We start from the raw sequence: 5,931 nt of genomic DNA, 5'->3' as shown, positions 1-5,931 counted from the left end.
AGGAAAAATCCATTCGCATGATGCAAAGTTAAAGCATAACATATATACACATATTTAGATTCATCTAGAGCTATCTATATTGCATCAATTCTAAGACACATGTTTTATACTATAGTATCTCTGAAATTTAATCATGTCTTAACAATTGATGGTATCTTATAATCTTGGCCAGTCAGAAAGGAGTGATGGTGTGGTTGTCATCGCCTGTTCATGCATAAACTTAGGCACTTACAGAATAAGCTTTCCACAGGGGGAAAATCCTTTGAAGATCATTTGAGGAAGGAATATGAATATGGGTCTTGCCTTGTAATCTTCTGTCGGTACCTAGAAAAATCACGAGTGTTCCAGCATCAAAAATTGCAGAATGAGTGTCAGTTCCTTGGAAGAAAATTCCAGAGAAGAGAGGAATGCTTAAAAAGAAATGCTGTGTTGCCAATGCTCATGATGAAATGGGGACAATAAAACATAGAGAAATATAAAACTTTGAGGATGCTGAGTTGAAGAATGAGTTAAAAGAGTCTGAATGTGAATATATAGAATTGTCTAATTTATTTAACATATTCCTTTTTATGCATGCACAAGACTGATGTGTGCTAAAACTCTGTTCCAAATAAGTCCACAAGAGCTCTAAGTGATCTGAAAGTATCGAGATGGTCAAAATATTTTTCCAAACTTGGAAATAGACAAAAGATAGTATTAGATGTTCTTTCAGTGCAGCACTGAGCTTGGTTTTCTATTTACTTGGCTATTTTAAAACTCTATAGGGGCAGTGTTTAGATTGTAGATTTAGTCCAGTAGAAATGCAAATAATTTCTATCCAGTGAAATGGACAGTCCCAATGATCATGGCACTAGTCTTGTCTGACATTAACCCATTTTTTGGTTATATTTTATTTAAATTTAGCCAAAAAGATCTATTAAATCACCACCATATTCATTTAGCTTCTCAAATGCTCTTTGGACTGGTTTTCACATCATAGTTGTTCTCTCAATAATTAACGGGTTAGGGCAACCACTTTGGGTTCCCTCCTACTGTGGGAGCTTCTTTGTCCTCTCAATAAACCCTGCTTTAAAAAAATAATCAATGGGTTAAACAAAATCTTTGGTGAGCTTATTTTAACCTTGCTTGAGAGTTCTGTTCTTCTAACTTTTGAAAACTATCCTAGGCCGGACTTGGTGGCTCAACCTGTAACCCCAGCACTTTGGGAGGCCAAGGCGAGTGGATTGTCTGAGCCCGCGGGTTCGAGACCAGCCCGGGCAACTTGGCGAGACCTCATCTCTACAATAAATAAAAACTTAGCTGGTCATGGTAGCGTGTGCCTGTAGTTCCGGCTAATTGGAAGGCTGAGGCGGAAGGACTGCTGGATCCTAGCAGGTTGAGGCTGTGGTGACCAAGAGATGTGCCATTGCCCTCAAGCCTGGGTGACACTCCAACTCAAAACAAAACAAAACAAAACTATCTTTTACAAAATTATGGACTTCGCAGCAACTTGGATGGAGCTAGAGTCTATAATACTCAGTGATCTATCAGAGAAACAAAGACCTGAGTACCACATGTACTCACTCATAAGTGAACCTTGAACATTTATCATAATACGTAAGAAAGGGATTGGCAGTAGGGGATACTGCCAAGGGAGGAAGGGACACAACATCAGTGAGTGTACCCGATATCAAACCCGGCAAAGTGGTGACCAAAGGAAGGCCAAAACTTTACCTGTATGATGACCACTTATATACCTAAGCCTGAATTGATATCCCATATCTTTAAAATAAGAAAAAGAAGCCGGGCTCGGTGGCTCAGCCTGTAATCCCGTGCCTTTGGGAGGCTGAGGTGAGTGAATTGCCTGAGCCCGCGGGTTCGAGACCCGCCTGGGCAGGCGAGACCTCATCTCTACAATAAATCAAAAAATTAGTCGGGCATGGTAGCGCGCGCCTGTAATTCCGGCTACTCGGAAGGCTGAGGCGGAAGGATCGCCGGAGCCCAGCAGGTCAAGGCTGCGGTGGCCGGGAGCGGCCACTGCACTCCAGTCTGGGCGACGGAGTGAGACTCCAACTCAAAAAAAAAAAAAGAAAAAGAAAAGGAAAACCAGCCAGGCACAGTGGCTCAAGCCTGTCATCCCAGCACGTTGGGAGGCCAAGGCGAGAGGACTGCCTGAACCTAGGGTTTCGAGACTAGCCTGGGCAACATGGTGAGACCTCATTGCTACAATAAATTTAAAAAAAAAATTAGCCGAGTGTGGTAGCAAATGCCTGTAGTTCCAGCTACCCCGAAGGCTGAGGCAGGGGGATTGTTGGAGCTCAGCAGGTCAACGCTGAGGTGGCCGTGAGCATGCCACTGCACTCCAACCTGGGCAACAGAGTGAGATTCCAGCATAAACAAACAAACAAACAAACATGATCCTTTAACAAGTCCTAGAGCACTTGGCAGCATTACTTTGGTAGCACATAAAATAACCACAGGACCCACAGTGGACGGCACTCTAGATTCCATGGTTTATGGTGTCACTGCAGCAACAGTGTGCATTTCATCAGCCAGCCAGTGAAAACAGTGTGGCGATTTCTAGAAGTTCTAAAAATCAACCTTCCATACAACCCAGCAATACCCCTTCTGGGAATATACCTGGAGGAACTCAAATCACTCTATAAAAAAGGTACCTGCACACGCATGTTGCACTATTCACAATAGCAAAAACATGGAACTAACCATGCAGCCCGTTGAAAGTGGACTGGGCCAGATGCATTGATCACGCCTATAATCCCAGCCCTTTGAGAGGCTGAGATGAGAGGATTGCCTGAGTCCATGGATTCAAGACCAGCCTGGGCAACTTGGCAAGACCTCATCTCTACAATAGATTAAAAAAATTAGCCGGACATGGTGGCACATGCCTTTGGTTCCAGCTACCTGGAAAGCTGAGGTGGAAGGATTGCCTGAGCCTAGTAGATTGAGTCTGTGGTGGCAGTAAGCAGGCCACTGCACTCCAGCCTGAGCGACAGAGTGAGACTCCAACTCAGAAAAAAAAAGTGGACTGAATAAAGAAAATGTGGTACATTTACATGATGGAATATTACGCAGCCATAAAGAAGGACAAAATTATGAACTGCAAAGCAACTTGGATGGACTTAGAGACTATAATACTCAGTGATTTTTCACAGAAACAAAGATCTGAGTACCACATGTACTCACTCATAAGCGGACCCTGACCATTTATCACAATACTATAAGAAAGGGATTGGCAGGAGAGGGAAACTGCCAGGGGAGGGGGTGCATATAGCATCAATAAGTGTACACACACTTTACCTGCATGATAACCACCTGACCCTGAATTGTACCCCACATTTCCAAAAAGAAAAAGAAAAGAAAATCAGTATGACCAAATCATAAGTGTTGGAGGCATACCTATCGTAAAATATTTTGAGGAAGTTTTGGTCTGGAAACACTCTGTAGCAGGCATTTGTCATTCTTTTGCCTGTTCAACATTAGAAATGGATTCCTGTGTTTGGGGAATTTCCTAGTGATATCTGACAGCACATGAAGCCGTTACCCACTGCAGAAGTGGCAGAAAGTTGCTTCCCCAGCCTCCTTTGAAGCTGGGGCACAGGAATGGGGCACTTGGTCGAGCATGCAATTGAGGAACTGGTGCCTCGATGAAGCAGAATCTTCAGGGAATCCTCTCCGAGGATGGCACCGGCTGTCCCAAGACAAAGTCCTCAGGGGGTGACCAGGGCTGGGGGCAGGGGCACCGGGCATGTGCCAAGAGTGGGGCAGGTACAGCATCAGTTTTGTAGCCCGATTTAATGATCTGGGTCCTCTAAGTTTTTATGTTTAGGTCTCTGATCCATTTAGAGTTAATTTTTGTGTATGGGGATAGGTAGGGGTCCCGTTTCAATCTTCTGCATTGAAAATCAGTCAGTTTTCCCAGCACCATTTACTGAATAGGTTCTCGTCACCCCAGTGATTGGTGGTGGAGGCTTTGTTGAAGATGAGTTGGTTGAGAAATTGAGGTTTTGCTTCTGGAATCTCAATGTAGCCTCCAAGTCTGGCTCTCCAGCTACCTTGGCAATGCTGTGGGTCACTCAGTGTCCTCTTATAATAGTGTCACAGTTTCTTAGCCAGTGAAGACTGATGGAAAAGACATTGGGACTAGGAGTGTCTGCAGACAGCTGTGCTTTGGGAATACATTTGTTTTTCTACCTACCCAGGTGTGTTGGTGACTCACACTAATTAAATTTGAGATGACGGATTTATTTACTAATTTATTTGCAGTCGGAGTCTCATTCTGTCACCCAGGTTGGAGTGCAGTGGCATGATCACAGCTCACCAGAGCCTCGACCCCCTGCACTCAGGTGATCCTTCTGCCTCAGTCTCCCGAGTAGCTGGGACTACAGGCATACGCCCCCATGCCCGGCTAATTTTTTTAAAAAGTTTTTGTAGAGACGAGGTCTTGCTATGTTGCCCACGCTGTTCTCGAGTTCCTGACCTTAAGCAATCTTCCCACTTTGGCCACCCAAAGCGCTGGGATGGTAGATGTGAGCCACCAAGCCTGGCCAACATTTTACAATTTAATTCCGATGAAGGAACCGAAGACCAAGAGAGTTAGGGATTCTGCAGAGAATGTATTGTTGCAGGCTGTTTTGCCATTTCCCAACCATGGCCCTCCGGGGGGCCTCTGAAACGCTCCCTTTACCGAAGTGTTGACGGGAGTCCAGGCGTCTTCGGAAAGTATTGCAGTGTGGTCTCTGAGATAGCTAATGTACCCTGGTTGGGCTGAAGACACTGCAAAGACACTCGTGTTCTAGAGTATCCTCTTGGTTCTCTAACTCTTCCTCCCTTGATGGTTGATCTATGGAGGTTGCTGATGCCAGGGAAGGATGCTGCATTTGAAATGACTTGGTAGGGAATCTCAGGATTCCCAAGTTTTTGGCCTTGAGCTAAAGGATGGTTTCTGGGGACCTGGGATGCCGCTGTAACCCTCTTGTCAAGGAGTCATGATTTATTTGGCCATCCAATATGTGGAGCTTTTAGCCAAGCCCTACCCATTATAGACTCAGGAGAGGGGAGCAGGGCTGAATCCAGTTCTCCAGTTCTTTTTTTTTTTTTTTTTTTTTTTGAGTGAGTCTCACTCTCTCATCCAGGCTGGAGTGCAGTGGCACAATCACGGCCACTGCAGCCTTGACTTGCTGGGCTCGGGCACTTCTTCTGCCTCAGCCTTCCAAGTAGCTAGAACCACAGGCATATGACACCATACCTGGCTAATTTTTAAAATTTATCTTAGAGTCAAGGTCAAATTGCCCAGGCTGGTCTCGAACCCCTGGGCTTAGGCAATCCTCTTGCCTCCACCTCCCAAAGTGCTGAGGTTATAGGCATGAGCCACCATGCTCTTGTCTGCAACCATTTATTTAGAGTATAACTAGATTAGATGTAGCCTGCATCTAGTAGAATTCCCATGGGGCTCCCTGGGCTCCCTGACCTATGAGCAATATCTATGGCAGGAAGGGCTGATGAAAAGCCTCTAAAACTCCTCCATAGAGGAGGTAAATCCGAAGGGGTATCGCACCCTTGGGGGAACTGCCTAAGTTTACTTGGGTAGCCTTCCTGACGATTCTTAAGCCGCCCAATCTTTTTTTTTTTTTAGTTGGAGTGCAGTGGCATGCTCACAGCCACCCCAGCATCAACCTGCTGGGCTCAGGCGATCCCTCCTCCTCAGCCTTCCAAGTAGCCAGAACTACAGGTGCATGCTACCACGTCTGGCTAAGTTTCTTGAGATGAGGTTTGCCAAGTTGCCCAGGCTGGTCTTGAACCCATGGGCTCAGTCAATCCACTTGCCTCGGTCTCCCAAAGTGCTGGGATTACAGGCTGAGCCACCAAGCCTGGCCCCAACATCCTTTTAAAAGGTTCTTGTTCTGCTTAAATCATCTGGAGTCGGTTTCATTC

The sequence above is a fragment of the Carlito syrichta genome, unplaced genomic scaffold, assembly GCF_000164805.1.
Source record: "Carlito syrichta isolate Samal-C Ts95f unplaced genomic scaffold, Tarsius_syrichta-2.0.1 Scaffold311990, whole genome shotgun sequence".
NCBI lineage: Eukaryota > Metazoa > Chordata > Mammalia > Primates > Tarsiidae > Carlito > Carlito syrichta.
The sequence above is the reverse complement of the archived record's forward strand: the minus strand, read 5'-3'. Positions refer to the sequence as shown.